Consider the following 27,620-nt stretch of genomic DNA (forward strand, 5'->3'; position numbering starts at 1 on the left):
GAAAGAATCTCTACTCCTTTCTGTTCCAATTCATTTTTATCCCTTCCTGTCCCAACAAAAACTTTACGGAATCAACACTACCACTCTCTTTGGGGAAAAATAGAAAACCTTCTGCTCCCTTAGCTCTGATGGAAGCTGGAGGCTGCTAGACCCCAGTGTAGTAGTATACAGTATCCCAGCTTTTTCCCTCCTTTCTCTGTATATTGGGTTCAGAGATTGCATTGTGTCTCTATGTGAATATGAACAGTTACCATTTACCAACATGTATCTGTCTACTTTCTCTTGGTTAAAAAAAAGAAAAAGAAACTTAAAAAAAATGGGGGTATAGCGGCTCAGCAAAGGGTGGATTCAAGATGTCTGGGTGGATTAAATAGGCATTTTGACAACATAGCTTCACCTTTGGGATGTTTAATTGGGATGTTTAATACACATCCTTGCAGTTTGAGATAAACCTCATAATGAATTAAATAAATCAATATCTTCATTTCAGTGAATAATTTTAAGATCTTCTTTCCTCAAAATGACTTTCATAAATATTAGGGAAAATGAGCTAGAGTTTCATTTTCCCTGCTTAAAGAGGTAAAGTGTAGAAAGATTTCATGCCTAGAAGTTTAAAAATCAAGAAAGACCATTATTGATCAGGGATCAACACAAACACTGTTCAGACAAGGAACAGAATGAGATGACAGAATGAGATGGTGATCAGTTTGCCCAAGTTCAAATGTGGATGGTAAGCTCGGTGTAGCAGATGAAACTGAAGATGCTAGCCAGCTCTCCTCAGAGCATGAATCTAAGTTTTTTTTCAGGTGTTGGGTATAATTTGACCTGATCTCCTATCCTTTTGCTGCTTCCTCTTAACGCAAGAGCATGAGCTGGCTGGTGATGAGTTGAGTTTTTGGTCAGAAAACAAAGCCTCAAGCTATTTAGATCTGAACAGGATTGATGTAGTTCTAGATTAAGTATCTTGCCAATGGAACTGTTGCAAGAAACAGGACCCCTTCCAGGGCCCAAAACGGGGCTCTTGTCTAACACTTGGAAATGAATTGTCCAAGGAGACACACAAGCTGACAAAGCAAGAGACTTTACTAGGAAAGGGTGTCCAGGCTGAGAGAAGTAGGTTAAGGAAACCCAGGAGGACTGCTCTGCCACATAGGTGAAAGTCTCTGCTTTTATGGTGATAGAGTCAGTTTCAGATTTTCTTTGGCCATTCTGATTCAGAGTCCTTTCTAGTGGCACACACATTGCTCATCCAACATGGATGCCAGTGAGAAGGATTCTGGGAGGCGGTATGACACGTGGTACATCCTTTTGACCTTTCCCAAACTCTTCCAGTTGGTGGTTCCTTATTAGTTTCGTGTTCCTTACCAGGACTTCCTATTGCAAAATAATTCACACAAATGGTTACTATGGTGCCTGGCCAGGGTGGGCAGTTTCAGTGTGCTTCCACCAACTGAACCACTTGTCTTGGGTAAGTGTTAAAGGACTGAAAGCTTGTGTGTTGGATGTAACACATTTCTACTAGGGCATTCAAAACATTTCAAAGAGATAGGCTTCATGCATAAAAGGAATCAAAATGTACAACTTAACAGAGGACAGTAAGGAAAAGGTTGCTAAAGCTAATCATAGGTATATGCTATGACCTGCAATTTCTCTCTGGGGTAAATACTCAGGAAAAAGAAAACATATGGAAAATACATGAACAAGAATTTTCCTGGCAGTTTAGCTGCCTATTGTGCATGTACCTGAATCAGTCCTGAATATTCACTAGAAGGACTGAAATCAGTCCTGAATATTCATTAGAAGGACTGATGCTGAAGCTGAAACTCCAATACTTTGGCCATCTGATGTGAAGATTTGACTCATTGGAAAAGACCCTGATGCTGGGAAAGATTGAAAACATGAGGAGAAGGGGACAACAGAGGATGAGATGATTGGATGGCATCACTGACTTGATAGACATGAGTTTGAGCAAGCTCCAGGAGTTGGCAATGGACAGGGAAGCCTGGTGTGCTGCAGTCCAAGGGGTCGCAAAGAGCCGGACATGACTGAGCGACTGAACTGAACTGCCCATGTACCTGACATATAATAGGTGTTCAATAAATGGGTGAAAGTGAATTGAACCCATTTTCATCTCTCATATGTGACTTAACAGATCAAGTGACACACACTTGTTGCATGTATTTATCCATTGGTTTGAATTTTTAGCCTATATGATAAATACTACATGCAAAATGGTTTTATTAACAGTTTCCATTTGAATCCATTATTCCTTTAACAAAACAAGAGACTGAGGTCTTTGGGATAATTTACTCAAGCTTACGGTAACTCTGCAGAAGGGCCCATTTCTAAAGAAGGCACAGAGTCAGTAGAGAATAAAGTTTGAGAATGAACATGCAGATGCTCCACTGATGGCTATATCTCCCAAGGTGACCTCATACTAAAACTAATTTCATTTTAAAAGCATTTTCTTGCAAAGAGAATGGCTTTGGCCAGCCCTGAGGTCTGGTAGTTGTGTAACATTAAAGTTAATGCTCCAGAAGTGTGTTGTTGAGCACCATTCACTTTCTGCAGTGATGCAAATGTTCTGTACCTGTGCTGTCCTATAAGCAGTCACTAGACGTAAGTGGCTGCTGAGCACTTGAAAGAGCAGCATATGATGACAAAAAGTGCCAAACAGGGCCTGATAAGTCCTAATACTTAATGCCACTGGCATGACCTGAAAACAGACATACAAATATTCGACTCCAAATATTCCCAAAAGTTTAGCCTCAGTCATCATATGGCTTAATAGTTTTTTCCCAAACTCATTTAGCGATTCACCTTTCAAGCCTTGATACATCTGCAAAACCAGAAAAATACTGAGTTCTTTACATCAGAGACTTGTCAATTGGACAACAGTAAATTTTATCTATGTTTAATTTCCAAGGTAACATACCTGATTTGGAAAGGAGGCCACAACATAGTTTCAGAATGGAAAATTACAAACAAACAGAAAAAGCAGGGGAGGGAAAGAAGAAGAAAAACTCCACCTTCCACTTAAAGCTGCCTTAGCCATTCTGTGACCCAGATTAGAATATGAGACAAAGAAGCAAGTCACCACCTAAAAGGTTTAATGATTAACCCCAATCATTTGGGTTAATACTTTGATAGAAGCAGCCCATCTCCTGTCAGTTATTTATGAAAATCTGTTTGGAAAACAGATTAGCTGTCCTTCCCAAACTCTACCTCCAAAGAATGTTTTCTCTGCTGACTCAGAAGTTGGAATCCTCCCTGGCCCTTTCTTCTGTTGTCTGGTTAAATGCACAGTGGAAAGAATTAGTCCTTTCTGGAGGTTTACAATGTGAACTCTCTGCCTTTTCAGGGCTGAAATATCTGGCTTACAGATAGACTATCTTAATTTAGGAAACAAACATCACTCCTTTCTATCTCTGGTGAACAAAGGACACCCTTCCAAGACTGGCTTCATCTGACTGTCACCTCCACAGGTAAACATTCAGGAGAGCTTCCAAATCAAAGAGAATGCTTTTGGTCAGCCCTAAGGTCTGGTAGTTGTGTAAAATTAATGACATAGAGCAGTGCTATCCAATGGAACATTCTGTGATGATGGAAATGTTCTGTATCTGCAATAATATAGTATGTATAGTAGTACAATAATATAATGTACTAGCCACTAGGCATAGGTGGCTGTTGAGCACCTGCAATGGGGCTACTGCTGCTGAGAAACTGAATTTGTATTAATTTAATGTAAAAATATGTGGCTAGTGACTATGATGGTCAGTGCAGTTATACAACAGTAATTAGGAACTACCTACCATGAGCTAGGGCTTCCCTGATAGCTTGGTTGCTAAAGAATCCGGAAACCCTGGTTTGATCCCTGGGCTGGGAAGATCCCCTGGAGAAGGGAAAGGCTACCCACTCCAGTATTCTGGCCTGGAGAATTCCATGGACTATATAGTCCTTGGGGTTGCAAAGAGTTGGACACGACTAAGCAACTTTCACTTTCACCATGAACTAGCTTCGCTGGACTATTCCTCTAATCCTCAAAACAGCACCCCACATTGCTGTGTTATAATCAACTTACATACGAGAAAACTGAGGATTCAGTGTTTAAGGCATTGGTGGCAACAGGAGGAATGGAATGGGTGTTGCTTTACCAGCCTGGATGACTTACACCTGAACCCTATCTCCACCATGCTGAACCAGACTGTGTTTTGGGTCATCACTGGTCAAAACGGACATGTAACAAAATCTCAGAGATGCTCTGAGGACTATGGCAGTGAGTAGAGAAGAACCGTCCCCTCATGGGCATTCTACAGATGCCAATCAAGCCCCCAGCAGGCTTTCCTCTCTACCACGTCACCTCTGCATGAGTTCAGTCCCCAAATTCTACCTTGTTGCTTAAAAACCGTGAATAGAAAAATCAGATTGGATGACTTCACTGTTAAATAGAAAATTTGGATTTTTACAGAAACAACAAGAAAAATATCAGCAACTGTATTTCTCATTTCCCCTTCCTGGTTAGGGTCATAGTTTCTTATAGATGACACACTGCTGTCAGCTAACTCCACTTAAGGAGCTTTTCTTCATCCCCTTCACCTTGGTTGCCAGGGCACAGAGTCGGGAAAAGTTGTACCAGAGAGAGACGTGGCCAAAAGTTAACCCAGTCATTCCAGAAATTTCACTATTAGGGGATATTTCCTAGAACGAATGGCCTGCGTAACTAACCCCTGAAAACAAAGTCAGACTAGATGAGCTTATTGTGTCCAACTCTGTGCAACCCCACAGATGGCAGCCCACTAGGCTCCTCTGTCTCTGGGATTCTCCAGGCAAGAATACTGGAGTGGGTTGCCATTTTCTTCTCCAACACATGAAAGTGAAAAGCGAAAGTGAAGTTGCTCAGTTGTGCCCAACTCTCAGCTTATCTTAGTTATGCCTTATAAAAGCATCATGGCAGGTGGGGGTGGGGGAGACAATAAATAGAGATTATAACAAAGTTAATCATTTGCATCAAGGAACAAAGCTGAGTTAAAAGATAAAGATCTGATTCAGCTTTCTTTTAGCCTTAAAACTTTATAAAAGTATCAAATGTCTCTCTTTTGCTGTTACTTAGCCACTTATGTGATGAAGATTAAAGACAGTAAAATGCTGAGGTTTTGTCAGTGTTAAGTCACTCATTTGAAAAGAAAAGAAAATCTCTTCTCTTTTGAATTATGATTTCCCTATCCTCATTGTATCATTTTTTTAAAGATAGAAAAAAGAGCAATACAAGTTCTCTATAGAAAATAATAGAGAAGTCAAAAGAGAAAAGTAGAAGTCACCTGTAATTCTACCAGCATCAATGACCATTGGTAATGTTTTCTAAATATTTGGAACATATCTTTCTTAGTTTTGGGTCTTACTGTGTATGGGCGTGTGTGTGTAAATATAGATTCATTTCTTCCTAGAAACAAAACTGGGAGTAGAATGGCAGTTACCAGGAGGTGGGGGAATTAAGGAGATATTGAAGGGTACAAAGCGGCAACTAGGAGAGAAATAAGTTCTGGAGACCTAATGTACAGCATAGTGATTATAGTCAACAATACTGCCTTATAAAATTCAAAGCTGCTAAGATATTAGATCTTAATTATTCTCAGCACATAATGACAGAGAGGTATTAGCTAATGCTATAGTGGTAATCATATTGTAGCATAAAATTGTATCAGATCAACCTTAAATTAAACGATTTATGAGCTATATCTCAAAAAACCTGAGATTATACTATTATTAGGCTTTGTCACCTTGTTTCTTGAACTGAACAGTTTATTTTGAATGTACGTCCACATCATTGATGCTATGCTGATGCTAAGTTGCTTCAGTTGTGTCCCACTCTGTGTGACCCCATAGACGGCAGCCCACCAGGCTCTCCTGTCCCTGGGACTCTCCAGGCAAGAACACTGGAGTGGGTTGCCATTTCCTTCTCCAATACGTGAAAGTGAAAGTGAAAGTGAAGTCGCTCAGTCATGTCCGACTCTTATCGACCCCATGGACTGCAGCCCACCGGGCTCCTCCGTCCATGGGATTTTCCAGGCAAGAGTACTGGAGTGGAGTGCCATTGCCTTCTCCGTCCACATCATTAAGTCTTTTTTATTAACATAGTTGTTAATGATGGTTTAATATTGCATTCATTTTATAGATATGTCATATGCTTTTCAATGTAATTTCTTTTCTTTTTTACTATAATATAAAACACTGTAATAAATATTCTGTAAGGTAACAATTTTTGCTCATTGGTAATAATATCTTTGGTATAAATTATTAAAATTTAAATTTTGAAGTTAAACATTATATAAAAACAAACTAACATAATACTGTAAATAAACTATACTGCAATTAAAAAATTTATAAACTAATATGTGTAAAATATATAAGCAACAAAGATATATTGTATAGTACAGGTAATTATAGCCATTATCTTATAATAACTTTAATGGAGTATAATAATGAAATACTGAATACAGTCACTATACTGTATACTAGACTAATAAAATACTGTAAATCAACTATACTTCAATTTTTTAAAAGTTATGCAAAAATGTAATGTTTTTATACATGCTAATTTCCTTTCAAAAGTATATGTCAGTGTATATATATTTTGCAGTATTTACATTTTCATTTTCTAGTATCCTGAACCAGATATTACAGTGCTCAAAACTCTTGGCAAAACAAATGCTACAGCAGTACATAAATACTGCTTTGATTTGCAATTCTTTGTTTCATAGTAAAGTTTAAGTTTTATACGTTGAATGGCCATTTGTAGTTCTTTTTTTAATAAATTGCTTATTTGATCCTTTGCCGCTTTTACTGGCAGTCTTCACTTTTCTCAAATTTTTTTGGCATGAATTTATGTGTGCACAGACAATGTCAGTTATTAGTTCCCCCCTTTCTCTTGTATTTTCCAGGAAGCAATCCTATATTTCATGTCATCTAAACATGATTTGGAGAAGGCAGTGGCACCCCACTCCAGTACTCTTGCCTGGAAAATCCCATGGATGGAAGAGCCTGGTAGGCTGCAGTCCATGGGGTCGCTAAGAGTCGGACACGACTAAGTGACTTCACTTTCGCTTTTTACTTTCATGCACTGGAGAAGGGAATGACAACCCACTCCAGTATTCTTGCCTGGAGAATCCCAGGGACGGGGGAGCCTGATGGGCTGCCGTCTATGGGGTCACATAGAGTCAGACACACTGAAGCGACTTAGCAGCAAACATGATTTAAAATTTTTCTCTTACTTTTCAATAGTAATACTTAGCTGTTGATCCTGTTTTGCCATAGAGATAAAAGTATCTTTTTTTATTCCTAGTTTACTGAAAATTCCTTTTAATCATAATTGTTGAATTTTATCAACTGTCTTTTCAGCATCTATTATTGGGGTTTTACGACTTGGTGCATTATACTAGTAAATTTCTTTACATTAATCCAATCCTTAGATAAACTCAGTTGATTATATTTAACAAGGTACTGAACTTACTTTAGTAAGTAAGGAAGCATCAGTAACTAAGGGCCTTAGGAAGCATCACTACAAACAAAGCTAGTGGAGGTGATGGAATTCCAGTTGAGCTATTTCAAATCCTGAAAGATGATGCTGTGAAAGTGCTGCACTCAACATGCCAGCAAATTTGGAAAACTCAGCAGTAGCCACAGGACTAGAAAAGGTCAGTTTTCATTCCAATCCCAAAGAAGGGCAATGCCAAAGAATGTTCAAACTACCACATAATTGCACTCATCTCACACGCTAGCAAAGTAATAGTCAAAATTCTCCAAGCCAGGCTTCAACAGTACGTGAACCATGAACTTCCAGATGTTGAAGCTGGATTTAGAAAAGGCAGAGGAACCAGAGATCAAATTGACAATATCCGCTGGATCACAGAAAAAGCAAGAGAATTCCAGAAAAACATCTACTTCTGCTTTATTGATTACACCAAAGCCTTCGTGTAGATCAGAAAAAACTGTGAAAATTTTTTCAAGAGATGGGAATAACAGACCACCTGACCTGCCTCCTGAGGAATCTGTATGCAGGTCAAGAAGTGATGGTTAGAACTAGACATGAAACAACAGACTGGTTCCAAATTGGGAAAGGAGTACGTCAAGGCTGTATATTGTCACCCTGCTTATTTAACTTATATGCAGAGTATATCATGTGAAATGCCAGGCTGGAGGAAGCACAAGCTGGAATCAAGATTGCCGGGAGAAATATCAATGACCTCAGATATACAGATGACACAACCCTTGTGGCAGAAAGCAAAGAGGAACTAAAGAGCCTCTTGATAAAAGTGAAAGAGGAGAGGGAAAAAGTTGGCTTAAAGCTCAACATTCAGAAAACTAAGATCAAGGCATCTGGTCCCATCACTTCATGGCAAATAGATGGGTGAACAATGGAAACAGTGACAAACTTTATTTTCTTGGGCTCCAAAATCACTGCAGATGGTGACTGCAGCCATGAAATTAAAAGACACTTGCAAGAAAAGCTATGACCAACCTAGACAACATATTAAAAAGCAGAGACATTACATTGCTGACAAAGGTCCATCTAGTCAAAGCTGTGGTTTTTCCAGTAATCATGTATGGATGTGAGAGTTGGACTATAAAGAAAGCTGAGTGCCGAAGAATTGATGCTTTTGAACTGTGGTGTTGGAGAAGACTCTTGAGAGTCTCTTGGACTGCAAGGAGATCCAACCAGTCCATTCTAAAGATAATCAGTCCTGAATATTCATTGGAAGGACTGATGCTGAAGCTGAAACTCCAATACCTTGGCCTCCTGATATGAAGAACTGACTCATCGGAAAAGACCCTGATTCTGGGAAAGATTGAAGGCGGGAGGAGAAGGGGTCGACAGAGGATGAGATGGTTGGACGGCATCACTGACTCAATGGACATGAGTTTGAGCAAGCTCCAGGAGTTTGTGATGGACAGGGAAGCCTGGTGTCCTGCAGTCCATGGGGTCGCAAAGAGTCAGACATGACTGAGTGACTGAACTGAACTGAACTGACTTTGCTTCTTTTCTCCTTGGATGTTTAGACTTACTTTTATAAGAAGAAAAGCATGTGAGTTCCTTTTCTGGTGATCATTCTCGAAGAGTCTATTTTGGTCATTATATTGCCACCTTGAAAAACACAGAAATACTTCCAACATTTTCTATGTATAGAAATACTTTGAAAGCATAAGAAATTAAAATGTTACAGGTAAATAATCTGGACCATACATACATATTTGGCACAAGGAGTTCTCTGAAAACTTTCAATTTCTTCCATTGTTATTTAAGATTTCATACTTTTTTCTGAATCAATTTAGGTTCCTTACAATTTCTAAGAAAAGAAATTCATTCTTTCAGATTTTCTATAACTCTCTTGAGCTTTATAGAAAATTTCTCATAAAATATCTATATGTTACTATGTTTCCTACATATTTAATAGAGAATACATTAATTTAATTTCATTCTTTCAGATTTTCTAATAACTCTCTTGAGCTTTATAGAAAATTTCCCATAAAATCTCTATATTTGTTACTATGTTTCCTACATATTTAATACAGAATACATTAATTTTCTTCTCATTTTTCCATTAGACTTGTCAGAAGGTTTATTATCTTTTTCAAAGATCATGTTCTTAATTTTTGTTTGTCTTCTTCCTGTTTTCTGACTGATCCATCTTATTTACATTTATTAAGTCCTTCTTTGTTATACTTGTTTTGCTGTTCTTTTTATAACTCTTGAATTGACTAAGAAGCTCATTTTTTAATTTTTTAATATAAATTTATTTATTTTAATTGGATGTTAATTACTTTACAATATTGTATTGGTTTTGCCATAGATCAACATGAATCTGCCACAGGTATACATGTGTTCCCCATCCTGAACCCCCCCTCCCTCCTCCCTCCCCATACCATCCCTCTGGGTCTTCTCAGTGCACCAGCCCCATTTTTATTCTTAGTTGACAATGAAAACATCTATGGCTATGAATTTTACTCTGAGTACTGCTCTGGCCACATGACATAAGAAGTGTAGATGTACAGTGGCCTCATTATGATTAATTCCAAAATAGTTATAACCATGAAAAATGAAAGGGTGAAAATGAAAGTCGCTCAGTCATGTCTGACTCTTTGCAACCCCATGTACTATACAGTCCATGGAATTCCCCAGGCCAGAATACTGGAGTGGGTAGCTTCTCCCTTCTCCAGGGGATCTTCCCAACCCAGGGATCAAACCCAGGTCTCCCACATTGCAGGTGTTCTCTTTACCAGCTGAGCCACCAGGGAAGCCCAAGAATACTGGAGTGGCTGCTGCTAAGTCGCTTCAGTCGTGTCCGATTCTGTGCAACTCCAGAGACGGCAGCCCAACAGGCTCCCCTGTCCCTGGGATTCTCCAGGCAAGAACACTGGAGTGGGTTGCCATTTCCTTCTCCAATGCATGAAAGTGAAAAGTGAAAGTGAAATCGCTCAGTTGTGTCCGACTCTTAGCGACCCCATGGACTGCAGCCTACCAGGCTCCTCCGTCCATGGGATTTTCCAGGCAAGCGTACTAGCCTATCCCTTCTCCAGGGGATCTTCCCAACCCAGGAATCAAAGCAGGGTCTCCTGCATTGCAGGCAGATTCTTTACCAGCTGAGCTTCCAGGGAAGTTATAATCATAGTTTCATTTATTCTATAACAGTAATTATTTTGAGAAGTGTTTTCTAAATTTCTAAGTTTTTCTCAGATTTAACTATAAGTATCTATGTATATGCTATATTTTAAATAGTATTCTTGTTAATCTCAAGTACATTAACTCTTTTTTAATCTTAGGATTTATAAAAGAAAGTCTTAAAATTGATCCATTAGTAGCCAAGGATATTTCATTAATAACTTCAAATGAGCATCTAACAATATTCTTTTTAAAGGAATTGTGAGAACACTGTGCTGAGTAAATTTCCCTTTTTACAATAAAGGTATCATAGGTAACTATTTCATATTGTTTTAAAGCAAACATATTAAAATATTAAAATGCTATGAAAAGGGAAATTTCTTAAGGTAGTAAGATTTTTATATCAGGATCAAGCAAATTCCTGACTATGAGCTGATGTGCTCATATGTTTGGATTTGTTTGATATTAGCAAAAGGAATCGGTAGATGTGTGGCCCCAAATGACATGACTAAAAATAAATGGACTTTTATAGATCCTGTCGGGTGAATAGAAAGACAAAAGCTCAAGTAACTATTATGAGACACTGTCAATAATTCCACTCCAAATCCAAAGATACCACAAGTTACATATACATCACATCAGTTCAGTTCAGTTCAGTTGCTCAGTTGTGTCTGATTGTTTGTGACCCCATGAACAGAAAGTACTAAAAATAAATTATTAAATAGTTTGATGAAGATTTCAATGAAACAGACGGAAAACAGAATTAAATGCTAGAAATTTTCTTCTCAGCATACTGTCTTTACTTTCTTACACTTCTCAAAATCTTACACAAAGTTTGGGTTTGTTTTGATGTGCAAATTTTAAGTAATGAACTTCCAGAGGATTCATTTTTATGTAACTTGCTTCATACAGTGCTCATTTCAGCTCATTTCCACATATAGCAGCCTAATAACTTGATAGTAACAGTGGTAATGATGACAAAGCACTTTCAAGCATTCAGAATATGGCCCTATTACTGCCAGTGTTTAGAGTTTCAAGAATGCAGATAAAAAGTTGAGACTACTATTGCCATGAGCAATACAAAAGGCACTGAGTCTCCTGAGACAGGAAAGAGAAATTGATTTCTCCGTGCTTTTTCATACTCCACATCACTACTGGAAAGCAGTTTCTCGGCATGTAACTACTGATCTGGAGAATGAATTAAATATGAGATCAGACGAAAAGAAAACACATGAGTTGGTCTTTTGACTCACATAAGATGCGTTTTAAAGTTCATCAGAGCTGTAAATGCATGTGGCGGATATATGCTCCATTTACCTGCGCTAAAACAAGATGTAGTAGGGAGCCAATATCCCTTTTGAATTTTGACCCTGATTATTCTGCTTCATTGTCACAAATTTACTAAACCTAGAGTACCTAAATCTACTACAGCAAACTGTAAAACCATTTAAAATACATTACTTTATACATTTTTAATGGTTTTTGCATAATGTATCTGGCTATGCCACATTTAAAAGAAACCAAATGAAACCTTTAATCACGGATTACGGAAATCTTTTATAAGAAAAAACTTTACACTTTAACAATTAGCATCTCAAATTTAAAAAAAATAAAATAAAAAATAAAAGTTAGCATCTCAATTATGTTTAGAGTCACCCACTTTCTAGAATAGAAGTTGTACATTTTTAATCAAATGTGATCCTTCATAGTTAAATTAGAGTGAAATTGATATATCTATATAATAAACAATTTCAAGAAGTTTCTAATAATTACAAAATATTTTCAGAATAATGAGAAAGGTGACAAAAAAAAGCTATCATTGGGTTAAGATACATATGGAGGTAAGAGATGTTTCCCTCTGTGCAAATCTATTATCTTTTACCCAGTGGTTCTCAATCAGGGGTGATTTTTCCCCCAGAGAACATTCAGAAATATCTGGAGGCATTTTCAGGTGTTACAAATGTGGGGAGCAGGGATAGAGAGTTCTATGGCATTGAATGGGTAGGTAGAGACCAGGGATGCTGCTAAACATCCTGCAATGCACAGGACAGCCTTCTCCCTGCTCCACCCAACTCCATAACAAAGAGTTATCTGGCCCCAAATGTCAATAACGCAAGGTTGAGGAACCCTGTTTTAACCTAATGATGCCACTTTCATGTGCAGATGCTTTTGGGTAATGGACCATGCATTCCTTCCGACCGTATCAGAAACAGCCACTTTGGGCTCTAGTATATTGGAGACAATATTTGGCACTGACACCTTGGTAACTGGCATCATTGCTTTTATTGCTTACTGTACAAATAAATAAGTTATATGTCATATTCTGAGGAAAACCTCCTAGCTGTATACGTAGTTTGCTTTCTCATTATCTGCTTAGATATGCGATCGGGTTCAATGACTGGGTTCAGCCTTGACTGCTCTGTAGAAGCTGCTTCTTAGGACTGCACAGTCTACTTTAAAGAGCTCTCAACTTGGACACGTCAGTCTTATGTGGAAAAGAATGCAGAATTTGCATTAACTTTTTACATTGCTTGTGCAGATGAGCTTTTACTTAGACTTGAATCTTTCCTCTTTTAAAACTCTGTTTTCCTCTGTGGTGACTGTAGCATTTTGGTATATTCTAATGAAGCCTCCCCCCGACTTCATATTATCATTAGCCTGACTTATCAATTTTACTAACTCCCATATTTTATATTTGGGGTTATTCTATTAACATAACTAATAAGTAGGAAAAAAGAACCAGTTAAAGACCTAAATAATATTTCTCTAAAGATTATCATTTCATAAACTTATGGGATACTTGTATCTTATTTTATATAACATATACTATGTATTATAATATATAATTATATACCTCTCATTTTATATAATATATATTATATAATTTTTTCATCATATGTACTATAAGCTTATAATATATCACTTGCTCTATATTCTGAATTTACTATTTCAATAAGCTCATTTATCTTGTTAAGATGGCTAATGAGAATGTAGAAGAGTAAAACCTATGATCTTTATTTCTAATTAAACCTCAGTTAATATCATTGTTACTATAACTGATTAATTTTAGCTTACCTCACCTACTTTATCTGACTTGCCTAATTAAAATTTCATTTTATTTTTCTGTTTAAGGCTTATGGGGAAAAATCATGCTTCAATTTTTAGTATGTATTTTGTGGCTAGATTTTGTTCCTTTTAAATATCCCCTCCTTGAATAAACATTTAACTGTTAATATTAAGTAACAAGATTGAAAATGCTTTATAAGAAGAGACCACATGCTGGCAGCATCTTCCTCTAGAGACCAATGAGCTGATTCCAACAAATGGTGTCTGAGGAGGAAGCCACCTCGCCCCTCCTTGTGTCCCCATTGGGGTGCTGCAGGCCCTCACTTTCCTCAACATCCTCCAGTTTATTACCTTGGAACTTGGTCAAAAACACCTTTAACTAAAACTCATGATCACTGCCAGTATCACTGTGCATTTCATGTACCATCTTGTGCTCATACCTAATGCTCGGCCCATGCATTTAATAATTACTCAAAGGTTGGTTTTAATAATAATGTTAAACTACAGATTTTTGATGGAAAGTTGGAGTCTGTGTATAGCTTTGGATGTACTGAATGGTTCTATAAGATCTAGCTGGGAAATAAGAATAATGAATAATGGAATTTTAAAACTTAGTAGTAATAAATGAGTTGAGGTCTTCCTAATAACTTTTTAAGCAAGATACAAGCAATGACAACACTTGTTAAATGTATTAAAGGCTGGGTGACATATAATTTAAATTTAAGGAATGGACTTGCCATGCAAGAGCCATCAGGATAACCTCGTGAGTTAGTGGCATCTGGGCATAGGGCTCCTCATTTTGGCCTCATCCAAGTCAGCTTATATGCAGAGTACATCATGAGAAATGCTAGGCTGGATGAACCACAAGCTGGAATCAAGACTGCCGGGAGAAATATCAATAACCTCAGATATGCAGATAACACCACCCTTATGGCAGAAAGTGAGAACTAAAGAGCCTCTTGATGAAAGTGAAAGAGTTCGCTTAAAGCTCAACATTCAGAAAACTAAGACCATGGCATCCGGTCCCATCACTTCATGGCAAATAGATGGGGAAACAGTGGAAACAGTGGCTGATTTTATTTTTGGGGGCTCCAAAATCACTGCAGATGGTGACTGCAGCCATGAAATAAAAGACACTTACTCCTTGGAAGAAAAGTTATGACCAACCTAGACAGCATATTAAAAAGCAGAGACATTACTTTGCCAACAAAGGTTGGTCTTGTCAAGGCTATGGTTTTTCCAGTGGTCATGTATGGATGTGAGAGTTGGACTATAAAGAAAGCTGAGCGCCAAAGAATTGATGCTTTCGAACTGTGGTGTTGGAGAAGACTCTTGAGAGTCCCTTAGACTACAAGGAGCTCAAACCAGTCCATCCTAAAGGAAATCAATCCTGAATATTCATTGGAAAGAGTGATGTTGAAGCTGAAACTCCAATACTTTGGCCACCTGATGAGAAGAGCTTCTCATTTGAAAAGACCCTGATGCTGGGAAAGATTGAGGGCGGGAAGAGAAGGGGCCAACAGAGGATGAGATGGTTGGATGGCATCACCGACTCAATGGGCATGAGTTTGAGTAAACTCTGGGAGTTGGTGATGGACAGGGAGGCCTGGCATGCTGTAGTCCATGGGGTAGCAAAGAGTCAGACATGACTGATCAACTGAACTGAACTGAAGTGAAGTAAGCTAAGGAATAGCCCTCTTTGCAAATTTCACTTAGTTACTTAACAGTATTTATCTCATGAGCCCTTGTGAGTGTCAAATAAGATGTATATGCTTTATGCAAACAATTCCTGGCATGTAGTAGTCATTCAATCAATGCTAACTATACTACTATTGATAATAAATTATATAACATGTTCATATTTTGAAGGGAAAATGGGGCAAATGTTGGTGAGGGGTAGATATAAAAGACAAACTCGGCAAGTGAATATTTCCAATTGGCATTTAAAATATGAAGGTACATGAATCTGGGCTAACGATGTGGATACACATAAGGAAACTAGTCCAGGGTATGACCCATGAACAGCAGACTCCTGTTATACCACCACAGATATTATACTGCTGCTAGAACCCAAACAAACAGGCAGCCCTCTTTTCTGAAACAGTAATCTTGGGACCAAGATATAGGTTAGTCTTTCCCCTTCTTTCCAGCTGCTTCAATTTTGGCCTCTTCACTAAAGGTGATATTCGTAATGCAAGAACTACTTTTCAACATGTGGGGAAAAATGTCCACGGTTACAAACTAAGTACAGCAAACAGAATTAGGCTTCTCCTTTTGTAAACCGTCATGATGAAGCCTGACTGATTCATCATATCCTTAAGCCTTTACTGCTTTATGATTCACTGAGCTCTTGCTGAACTTCCATTATTAACTCTGACATGGTGTCTGGCACTTGCTAGGAATTTTACACAAGTGAACTGGATTTGATCTTAACCAAATATTCATTGAGCATCAGCTATATGGTCAGCAGTACTGCAGTCAGAGATGGCGAATGTCCTTGAGAAGCATAAAGTATAGAACTAACAAGTAAAGAAGGACAATACTAGTTTTTTACTTTTTAAAAATTTGTAAACGGACAAAGGAACACACAAAAATGCAGTGCTACAATGATTTTTGGAGCTTTGGTGAAAGTTTCTGGAGGACGCGATGTTCAGGCTGAGCCTTGTACAATAGATCAGCATCAGAGAGGAGAAAGAACCCAGAGAGGGAAGGTCCTGTGTGGAGACACAGGGCAGAATGTCTGTATGTGCATGGGATGGTGTGGATGGGTTGTGGGAAGCTGGAGGGAAGGGTTGGGACCAGGTAATAAGTGCTTTTACAGACTCTACCAAGGAGTGTGGACTTTATCTGGTGGCCACCGAAAAGCAAGTTAATGTGCTTAGGTTAGTAGAGACATGCTAAGATCTGCCTATAGGACCAGTATGGTGCATAGTGTGGGAGAGACCAGAGCCAAGATGTCAGCCATAAGCCAGCTGTAACAAGTCATGGAGGAAGTGGTGGTGCATCAGTGATGACAGTGCCAATTGGTGTGGAGACGTGGGGACAGATGCAAGAGACCTTTAGGAGGCAGAAGCTACAGGGCCTCACAGTCACTGATTCTGACTGATTATGGAGAGTGTAGATGTGAAGGCAGTCAAGAACCACAGGGATGTCTAGCCTGGGAAAACTGAGTAGAAGGAAACAGTGCTACTCTGCTCGCAGATCAGAAGGGCCCAGAAGGAAGGAGAGTGAGGTCAGTAGGAGGCGCATTAAGGTTGAGAGACCTACAACGGGGGGCAAGGAGACAGCTGATGTGCTCACCTCTTCTGCTCCTTGTGTTCTTGGAATTCACTCACCTGTTCTAAGTCAAAACTTGTTCCCAAAGTCCCCTGGATTAAGACCACGTGGATCTGATCCTCCACCAGGGCAACCACCGCCTCCTCACTTCCATCCTGAGAAAGCTTTCTTTTTCTGGGCTTTTCTGGTCACATCACTTAGCTCAGGAACTGGTTTTTCAGATTACATAGCACCTACCTCAACCCCACAGAACACTGCAGAATTAGTAAACCTGAGTGAAAACTGAAATATCCTTCAGTCCAGGGTGTCACCTTACAAGTGGAAACAATAACTTAGGTCCAGAAAGGGTGGCATAAAGTCAATGTCACCTATTATGCTCAAACTCCCCTTCTCCTGCTTCCACTTTTCATTCATTTGTTCTAATTCTTGTCCTTTTTTCCCTCCCTACAGAGCCTCACTGGCGCCCCCTGGTTGTTAGAGGGACTATGAGCTGCCACACTAAAAATTCAGTCCTGAGTCCTGTTCTACCTTCCTTGTTCTCCTTGTCGTTTATGCTGAGGTCATCCGGCTTCCCTGGTGGCTCAATGGTAAAGAATCCGCCTGCCAATGCAGGAGACACGGGTTTGATCCCTGGGTAGGGAAGATCCCCTGGAGAAGGAAATGGCAACCCACTCCAGTATTCTCGCCTGGGGAATCCCATGAACAGGGGAGCCTGGTGGGTTATAGTTCATGGGGTCGTAAAGAGTCCAACATGACTGAGCAAGTAAACAACAACAACGTTTCCACATCGAAATCTTCATTAGCACCAGGGCCTGTGACAGAGAATCCGAACTCTCTGGCCTCTGAGGTCTGAACCCAGTGGTCAGATGCACCTACACTATTGCCCCCATCTGAGCCATTCTACCAGCCAGCACCAGCTGCCTTTGTTCTTTGCATATTTATACTATAGTTTTATTTGAACGCTATGAAATTTTTCTTTTTTTTTTTTAACCTTTAAATGTCTTAGCCATAATTCCAGGTCTACCTCTACTATCACTTTCTTTGAGAAACCTTTCTTATCCTTTTTTGGGTAAAGTTTTATAATAGTCCAATCCAACTTTTTATCCTTTCCTCCTGTATTCTCATAGCATTTTTTCACATTCATACATGCAGCTATAGCCAACATGATTTACTTTTGTATCCTACAAAATTAAAACTTCCTAGAGGGCAAGAACTATATTTGGTTCTTTTTTTTTTTTTTTTTTTTGCATTTCTCATGGTCCATGAATATTTGACTGCTGAATTGACTAATTCTTATCATAAACTGGATTTCTAAGCTTCAAACTGTTGGAAATGAAGTGTCTTGGGTGCATTATAATTTTTTTTCTCATTTCTAGATAGAAGAAAACAACTTCCTAGATGGGTAAAAAGAAAACCAACTTTATGATAGCATTTGTCATAAACTAGACTTTAAAATTATTTTTGTCTTTATCCTTATATTCTATGCTCTACTTTACGATGAGAAAATCTCATGATATTCAATCCTAGGATATTCAAAGGACTCATCAAATTTTACAGGTTAACAGTCACAACCATTATAAATTTTGACTTATTTTTCACAGTCTAACATTATTTTATTTCAGTGAAAGTTAATCACTACTGCTGGGAAATGAAAACTAAACAAACTGAGTAACTGCAACTTTGCCCAAGTTGTATTCCTAAAGTGGGGATCTAAAGAACATTTTCTTGAAAGGGGGGCATGTGTACCTGTGTGTCTATGAATTAAGGCAAATAAATTATATTAAGTCCCATGCAGTAAAAGCAAGGATGGACTAAGTCTTCTGATATTTTCTCTTAGATGTTCAATTATCTACACTGCTTCTTGGATGTTATATTGAAATTTTTTTCATGTTCTTGGCCTATAATGCTTGTTTTTCCAGGCCAAAATTCTTTTTTTTTTTTTTTTGGCCATGCCTAGTGGCATGTGGGGTTTCCTTGGTAGCTCAGCTGGTAAAGAATCCATCTGCAATGCAAGAGACCCCAGTTCGATTCCTGGGTCAGGACGATCCCCTGGGAAAGGGATAGGCTACCTACTCCAGTGTTCTTGGGCTTCCCTGGTGGCTCAGATGGTAAAGAATCCACCTGCACTGTGGGATACCTGGGTTTGATCCCTGGGTTGGGAAGATCCCCTGGAGGAGGGCATGGCAACCCACTCCAATATTCTTGTCTGGAGAACCCCCATGGATAGAGGAGCCTGGTGGGCTACAGTCCATGGGGTCACAAAGAGTCAAACATGACTGGGTGACTGAACTGACTGATACTTTACTCAGAGTCCACTGATGTTAATGTGAATATCATCCCTCCACAACCCACCTTCACAGAAGCATCCAGAATAATGTTTGAGTGACACTGAGCACTGTAGCCCAACAAAGTGACACATAAACTTAACTATTACACCTTGTCACCCCAAATTTCTTGTCTCTCCCACAGTTCTCTGTTCTTGTCCACAATCTTTCACTCCCTCCCAGAGTGCTTTCTTTCATCATTCTTTTCTATCAAATAATTATTTTTCTCCCACAATTCTTCCTTTACTTACAAAATTCCCCCATTGTCTCCCACACTTCTCCATTCTCTTCTATAATTATCCCTTTCTCTCACAATTTTCTGTTCTGTTCCACAATTCCCCATTTTCTCCTAAATTGGGCAATTCTTTCTCCTAAAAAAGTGTTCATTCTCTCTCACAAGTCTCTGTTCTCTCATACAATTGTTTATTGTAGCAAGTAACTAAAAATCTTCTAATTCTATCTTTAAATGTGTATTTCTACCTGCCTATAAATTCTCTGAAGATGGAAAATCATACGTTTCATATAATAGACTACGTATTTCTCTCCTCTATATCAGCACTACTCAAAATGTGTCCTACCACCAGGTGCCAATTCTGACAGTTACCAGGATGAGAAGAGGAACTTGCCCCAGAAGGGAAAACAACTCATTCATTGCTTGCTTCATCAGTAAAGTCTTGCTATGAAGAATAGAAAATGTTATCCTAACTAAACATTGTCCTTAGTGACAGATCAGATTTACATTCTAGTTCAAGTTTCTTATCTCAGTTTGGACCAGTAACTAACAGTTCACTTACTGGTACCTGAGAAGCACTGCCTTTTTTCCACTTATAATCTAGTTCCTGGTGTGTAAATAAACAGTCACTCAATAGTTGATACATGGGCACTGAAGAGATAAAGAAATCGGTGAATCTTGAATAACATCGTTCATCCAGCAACATTGAAAGAGCATCCACAGATGTGCCAGGTACTGTGTTAAGTGTTGGGGATACAAAGTTGAATCAATTGGTCAAAGTCCCTGCTCTCATGGAATTTACATTTAATAAACAATCAACAAACAATCCAATATACAAACAGATATATATATAATTTCAAATAGTGAGATACAACATGAAGAAAATGAAACAAATAATGTGACAGAGAGGGAGAAGTTAGGCTGCTATTTAAAGTGTCTTTTGTAAACATCTCCTGGGAGACTCCTTGAAAGGCAGAACTTCAGTGCACATCCCGGAACCACTGAGAGTCTCCACTTTAATAAGATCTCCAGGTGAATCAAACACCCAGTACAGACTGAGAGGCTCTGGATATAACATCAGATATGGATGTTAAGAGAGACATCTCTAAAGAGATGGCATTTTAGCTGAACCCTGAAAGATGAGAAAAAGCCAGCCATGTGAATCTAGGCAAAGAATAGTCCAAACAATGGGAAAGGTGAAGGAAAATGTTCTGAGATAGGAGTGAACAGGGGAAGACCAGTGTGGATGGGACAGAGTTTGAGAGAGGGACCTTGAACTCTCTACTGTCAGGTATTTATCAAAAGCCCTAGAGAACTGTGGGTTTCCCTGGTGGCTCAGGCAGAAAAGAATCTGCCTGTGATGAAGGAGACCAGGGTTCAATCCCTGGTTCAGGAAGATCTCTTGAAGAAGGGAATGGCTACCCACTCCAGTATTCTTGCCTGGAGAATCCTATGGACAGAGGAGCCTGGCAGGCTACAGTCCATGGGGTTGCAAAGAGTCAGACCTGACTAAGCGACTAACACTACGTCTAGAGAACTGTAGATCTGGAGTGACTATACAAAAGCCCTGTTTCCACTGTTTCCCCATCTATTTGCCGTGAAGTGATAGGACTTTATTTTTTGGGGCTCCAAAATCACTGCAGATGGTGACCGCAGCCATGAAATTAAAAGACGCTTACTCCTTGGAAGGAAAGTTATGACCAAACTAGACAGCATATTAAAAAGCAGAGACATTACTTTACCAACAAAGGTCCATCTAGTCAAGGCAATGGTTTTTCCAGTAGTCATGTATGGATGTGAGAGTTGGACTATAAAGAAAGCTGAGAGCCAAAGAATTGATGCTTTCGAACTGTGGTGTTGGACAAGACTCTTGAGAGTCCCTTGGACAGCAAAGAGATCCAACCAGTTTGGAAGGACAGATGTTGAAGCTGAAACTCCAACACTTTGGCCATCTGATGTGAAGAGCTTCTCATTTGAAAAGACCCTGATGCTGGGAAAGATTGAGGGTGGGAGGAGAAGGGGCCGACAGAAGATGAGATGGTTGGATGGCATCACCAACTCAATGGACATGAGTTTGGGTAAACTCCAGGAGTTGGTGATGGACAGGGAGGACTGGCATGCTGTGGTGCATGGGGTCAAAAGGAGTCAGACATGACTGAGTGACTGAACTGAACTGAACTGATACAAAAGCCCTGGATCAAGACCTCCTTTCTACAAATCAGGGACACCAGATAGGGTTTTGCATGCAGCCACTCACCCATTCTGCACCCATGATAGACATTGCTAATCAATCACAGAACTTCTTCCTTCTGAGCCTAGACAAAGCCACAAAAGTCAACACAGTTATCAAAGCAGCCACTACAAATGACTCCAAGTTGACATATGAGTTGAAACATATTTGCCATCCTGGGGAGAAATTATCAAACTGCTACCCTGAATTAAGTCAGACTATTAAGGGTCTGTATATTTGGATGAACAGAAAAGTTTTGATGGTTCATAGGATTGATTAATGCACTGTGCTTAGTGATTGTACCAACAGTTTACATTGAGGGGACCTGTGTTTAATTCTGTATTTCCCACTTAGGTCACTACATCATCTACACAGAGAAATGGGATTTCTTCCAGGACTAAAATTCAAGAAACACTGCATTTCTAAAAGAACAAAAGGTTGATTTTTATCTTATGAACATTGGAAGACCTTTAAATGATAGCTATTTCCTTGTTTCTATTGCCATTCATAAGCTTGGGGGGCAAATCTCTGATTGATCTTAAACAGCTATTTTGGATTTGATGGCCTATTCACTTAAAAGCTAATTTTATCATCAGCTGCATTATTCTCCTTCCATTAAGTTCCACTTTCCCTGGTTCCTTCAACTATTTCATTTATCCAGTAATACCTATATTTTAGTAAACTACTTCAAATCATTTGTGGAAGGAGGTGAAGTATGACTAACTGTACAAAAATTGACTCCTTAATTTGTACAGCTTGTATTTGGACCAGTTTCTGTGAGTTGATTTTTAGGACAAAAAATGACTGATAGTTGAAATATTTTATAAATGAGACAGAGTTTTCAGGGTCAGGGTGAGCTTAATGAAAGCGTTCAGTTGAAAAGTGTTCTTTTCTTTGTGTTCCTTCTAGCACAATACTGTGAACATTCCCACTATCTTCAAGCCAGAAATGCAGTGGAGGGTGGGAAGAGAACAAAAAGTAACCAAATATGCTATCATAAAATCTTTATTTGTTGGCATTTGAAGATATAGTGAAAGTCGCTCAGTCGTGTCTGACTCTTTGTGACCCCATGGACTATACAGTCCATGGAATTTTCCCAGCCAGAATACAGGAGTGGGTAGCCTTTCCCTTCTCCAGGGGATCTTCCCAGCCCAGGGATCGAACCTAGGTCTCCCACATTGCAGGTGGATTCTTTACCAGTTGAGCCACAAGGGAAGCCCTTGTATACTTGAAGATATACAAGTAGCAAATTTTACTGGTTAGAAGGGGAAATGTTATCTTTCTACACAGAAGGGTTTCAGTGAAGATTTACTGAGAATTTATCGTGTAAAGAAGTGTACTAAGTCCTATAAAAGTTTGCTTCTATATTTGCTCCCCCAAAATATTTCTATTAATCAAATCAGGAAGACCTGTGATTACCAAATCCTTTCCTACCTATCAATTTATTGCCACATCTTTTTCTCATCATTTCTTGTCATGTCCCAATCCAAGTTGGAACTACTTCATTCTGCAACTCCTTGAGGCTTGTCAGGGGAGCATGTTCTCAATAAATATGATTTGAATGAATGAATCAAACATTTCTGTATAGGGGTGGGGAAGCTTGTTATCACCTCTATATACTTTCCTTGTGGACCCAGAGTTGTAAATGGAGAGAATGAGGCTGGCAGAACAATCTCAACGCACTCAGAGTGGCAACCTGAGTTTCAGTCTAAATGTGATAATGTTTTGACAGGCCCTAGACAGCAAGAGCTCACTGGAGCCAGAGACACCAGGAAATACATGAGTTCTGGTTACTCCATTGATCTCCTAGCCTTTAAGGTCCCATGAGGGACTAGAAGGGGCTTCCCAAGTGGCACTAGTGGTAAAGAACCTGTCTGCCAATGCAGGAGACATAAGAGATGCGGGTTCCATCCCTGGGTTAGGAAGATCTCCTGAAGAGGCCATGGCAACCCACTCCAGTATTCTTGCGTGGAGAATCACATGGACAGAGGAGCCTAGTGGGTTACGGTCCACAGGGTCACAAAGAGTCGGATACTACTGATGCGACTTAGCAAGCATGCACAAGGGACTAGAAAGAACGTGGGTGACAGTTCTGGTTTAAAGAACGTGAAAACTGACTTCCAGTCTGGAGGACATGAAAACTGGGTCAAAAAAACTGGGGTAAAGTGGAAATGCAAACTAGAGGAAAGAATCACGGTTGCAAGATCTGTCCAGTGTTTGCGTTTCCCCGAATCACCTGTTCTCAGTATATCTAGTCTTGATGTTTGGAAATGAGAGAAACTTGAGAAAAGCAATTTTTTAGACGAGGCACTTAGGCCCGCCATCTGACTTCATGCGACAAAACTTTGCCAGAACCCAAGAGGGCTTCTCTAGACTCAAGGTGAGGGCCGCCCACACGACCTCGAATTCCCGCAACAAAGTCCTGCTCCAAGGCGGGAGCTTGAGCCGCTAAGCAGGGCTTGAGGGGCGGGACCAGAGCGGAATGCAGGGGCGTTACCAAGGTGGAGGGGGTGGGCCCAGGCGGAACTCAAGGTGGGGTCCTAAAGAAAAGGGAGTGGCTTTGGAGCGAGGAACATGGCCAGGCCAACCGGCAGGGACAGGATCGGCCTGGAGGGGCGCGGCTATCCCATATGGGGCGTGGCCTAGAGGGGTACGCGCTTGGTCAGGGCTGTGGGCGAGATGGAGGCGTGGCTACGATGGCCAAGCGCTCCTGCTGCGGGGACTAGAGCGAGCCGCACGGTTCGTTCTCTGGGGAAAGGCTCAGGTAAGGATGGGTAGCCACGTAGATTGGGGACTATACCGGAGGCAGGCCGGGTCTCAGAGCCCGGACAGCTGTTGGTCCTGCGAATAGTTGCCCGGGGACTGCGGAGGCCCGTAGGGCATCGCCCCCGCCCGTTCTCCTTGCCCCGGGACCTCTTCTACTGTGGGAGTCACCAACCAGATGGCTGCACCTCTTTTAGGATTATTTGCAGTCGACGGGTAAACAGCTGTCTCAGGGAACTTGTCGGGGCATAAGGGCAGTTACTTGGGAGGGAGTTTTGCTAGGGGTGGTTGGATGTGAATAACTCAAAAAGTCCAACCTGCTGTGAAATAGCTTGAAATTGTATAAGGACTACAAATCTGAGACTGCAGTTCCGAAAACCGAGGCGCAGCAAACTAGGAATGACTTGGGTCTTCCCTGCATTCCCCGCCCCCCCCCCCAATATGTCCGGGTCTGAGAACGGAGTCATAGCCACCCCCAGGGCAGGGTATCTGCCTCACAGCTGTGTCACGTGGACAAATCTGAGCGTTCTCCGTTCCACAATTCCCTTTTGCCTTTTTGTTTCGTGCCCCACCCCAGAACTGGAAGAGAACCTCCGCAGTACAAACATTGTTGATGTCTGTTTTGAGTCTTTGTGGCATTCAGTGTTAAAATTCAGTGTTAAATGCTACTGCCCTGAGGCTGGTGCCAACTTGTTAATATAAGTGCCCTCCCCTCTGGCGTATTTTCACTGGGAAACTGAGATATTTGAGAAGTTAATGTGTACACCTTAATGTGGACAGAACTTGTTCTCACCCAGCCACTGAAAACCACATTGCTTTCTGCTTCCCCTTCTTCCCCCTTTACTACTCATCTGGCCATCTTCACTCTGCTATGAAAAACCTTGCTGGAATATGCAAGGGAGTAGCTAGATTTCTCTGAGGGAAGCTGTCCCAGACCCTACCCCTCTCCTCCCTTGCACATCCTACAGAAGGATCACTGTTTTTGCACATTTGGAGGAATGGAAAACCTTTCAGCTATCTGGAGCTTTCTTCCTTTACTCAGACAATTTTTACATAGTAGCAGGACTAAAATTCACCAAAAGGTCAAGAGCAGCAGGATACCATTCTCTCTGTACACTCCTGCCTTGTTGTCCTAGGAGCAAGGCAAAAGGCTGTGACTGCTCACAGTCAGAACTCAATAAAGACTGAGTGACTTATGAGGTAATATGAGTATTTTGGAAATCTGATGGAAGGAGGGAAATGCATTTCATCTCATTGGCCACACTGGGGAAGTTAATTGCAGCACGCAAAACAGCTACTAGAAATGTATTCTGAAACCTTTGGCAATCCCAGATTGGGATCCTGCTATCAGAGAAGTGGGTGAGAAGAAACTCAGCTTTTTCAGTCAAGACATGGCAACATAACCCCTAATTTCCATGTCAGGGAACTGCAAAAGGCTTGCTTCCTTTGGAAATGAGGAGGTGAGAAATGGAAAAGTGAATCTGATGAGAATCAGGAATTTTTTTCAATGTAATTGTAACCTTTAGTCACAGTACCCTTTTCTTGCTGTTTTGCATGTATTATAAATTGCTTAATCAGGCAGAGTTCAAATTACTGTCGTTTAATACATGATTTATGAATAATTTTTTAAAGGCTTTCAGAATCTTTTTTTCCCCTCACACATTTCCAAATCTGCAAAACAGATAAGGGATGTATCAGTAAGATCCAGGGACATACGTAAATAATTAGCAATAACAAAGGCTCTTCTGGGGCCCCTTCATCCCATGGTCCCATCTTTAAGGACACACATAAGTAAGGACAGATTTTCTGTGACACCCAGTAATGTCTGCTAGTAGTTTACTGTTACATATTATGGTTGATAATTAAACATTTGTGGTTTCACTAGCTTGGGCTTTATAAGACCCATGGGTAAATTTAAATAACCACCTCACCTCTCAATAAATTCTACCTTTTAATGTAACAGAGGGGATTGGCCTTTGGCTTTAGCATAAATAATCTCATGTATTGTTACAGGTATTGTAACTGAGCATTAGCTAAGTTTTCTTTGTATTCGGATTTCCCTGGAACCCTCCTTGCCCCTGACCTTTCATGCTCCCTTCCTTCCTTGATTGCATTTGACTTCCTTTTCTCTAGGCCTCCGTAATCACTCCATTTTGTTAGTCTCCCTCTAGACACCTGTTACCCCTGGGGGAGGGGATTTTGTTTCTCTTTCTAGCCTCACGTCTCCTGAGCAGCAGCGCTGCATTGCCAACTCTCCCTAGACCTTTGCTCTCGCCTGCCCCCGCCTCAGCACCTCAAATCCAGTAGGGTTAGCAATAAGAGCACCATCTTTCCCTCACCCGCTGTGCCAGGTTCTGTTTCTCTGTTCAGGGATTCATCCTCGTTCTACCATGAGTTAGACTATTCTACCATATTCTCTCAGTTGAATTACTGGAATTTCATTTCAAACTCCACATACCCAAATCTGATCTATGGATTTCCCACCCAAACCCTTTTCCACACACAGCCTTCCCATCTCAGTTCATGGCAACTCCATCCTTGCAGTTGTTTAGGGCAAGAATCTGCCAGTCTCCCTTGACTGCTTTCTTTCACATCTTACAGGCTGTGTCCCCAAGATACGGCCAATGCCCAACCACTTCCCACCACATTCACTGCAGCATCCTTAGTTGCAGCCCTTGGATTATCCTGAATGGAGTCCCTGCTTCTTTCTTCCATTCTGGTCATTTTCCATTTTCCTGAATGACATTTTTTAAAAGTGTATCAGATTAAATTCCTCCTCTACTCCAAAAACTCTACTGTGTTCCCACAGTGGGGAACCTTTACAATGGCCTAGAAATCTGCTTAGCATTCATTACCTCTGGACCTCATCTCCTACTGCCTTACCTCTGCTTTGCTGCACTCCCGTCATATTGGCCTCCTCACTGTCCCCTGAATGTGCCAGACAAGCTCCCACCTCAGGGTTTTTGCACAGGCATTTTCCTCTGCCTGGAATAACCCTCCTCCTGAAAGCCGTATAAATAATTCTTTCACCTCCTTCTCAATAAGGTCTCTCCTGAGCAATTTCACCTTCTCAAT

The 27,620-nt window shown here is 40.3% G+C and overlaps 1 protein-coding gene and 1 long non-coding RNA gene across 2 annotated transcripts in view; one reads left to right on the plus strand and one right to left on the minus strand.

The window, feature by feature from the left end:
• LOC114111343 (uncharacterized) overlaps positions 1 to 27,620 on the minus strand; it is an 82,087-nt gene that overhangs the window by 25,675 nt on the left and 28,792 nt on the right. The gene's annotated exons all lie outside the window — the stretch shown is intronic.
• Positions 24,464 to 27,620, plus strand: part of LOC101104372 (carbonic anhydrase 5B, mitochondrial) — a 31,056-nt gene continuing 27,899 nt past the window's right edge. Inside the window, exon 1 of the mRNA XM_004021933.5 lies at positions 24,464 to 24,546. The gene's annotated coding sequence lies outside the window, so the exon portion shown is untranslated. The remainder of the gene's footprint in view (positions 24,547 to 27,620) is intronic.

This window comes from Ovis aries, chromosome X (assembly GCF_016772045.2).
Source record: "Ovis aries strain OAR_USU_Benz2616 breed Rambouillet chromosome X, ARS-UI_Ramb_v3.0, whole genome shotgun sequence".
NCBI classification, from domain to species: domain Eukaryota; kingdom Metazoa; phylum Chordata; class Mammalia; order Artiodactyla; family Bovidae; genus Ovis; species Ovis aries.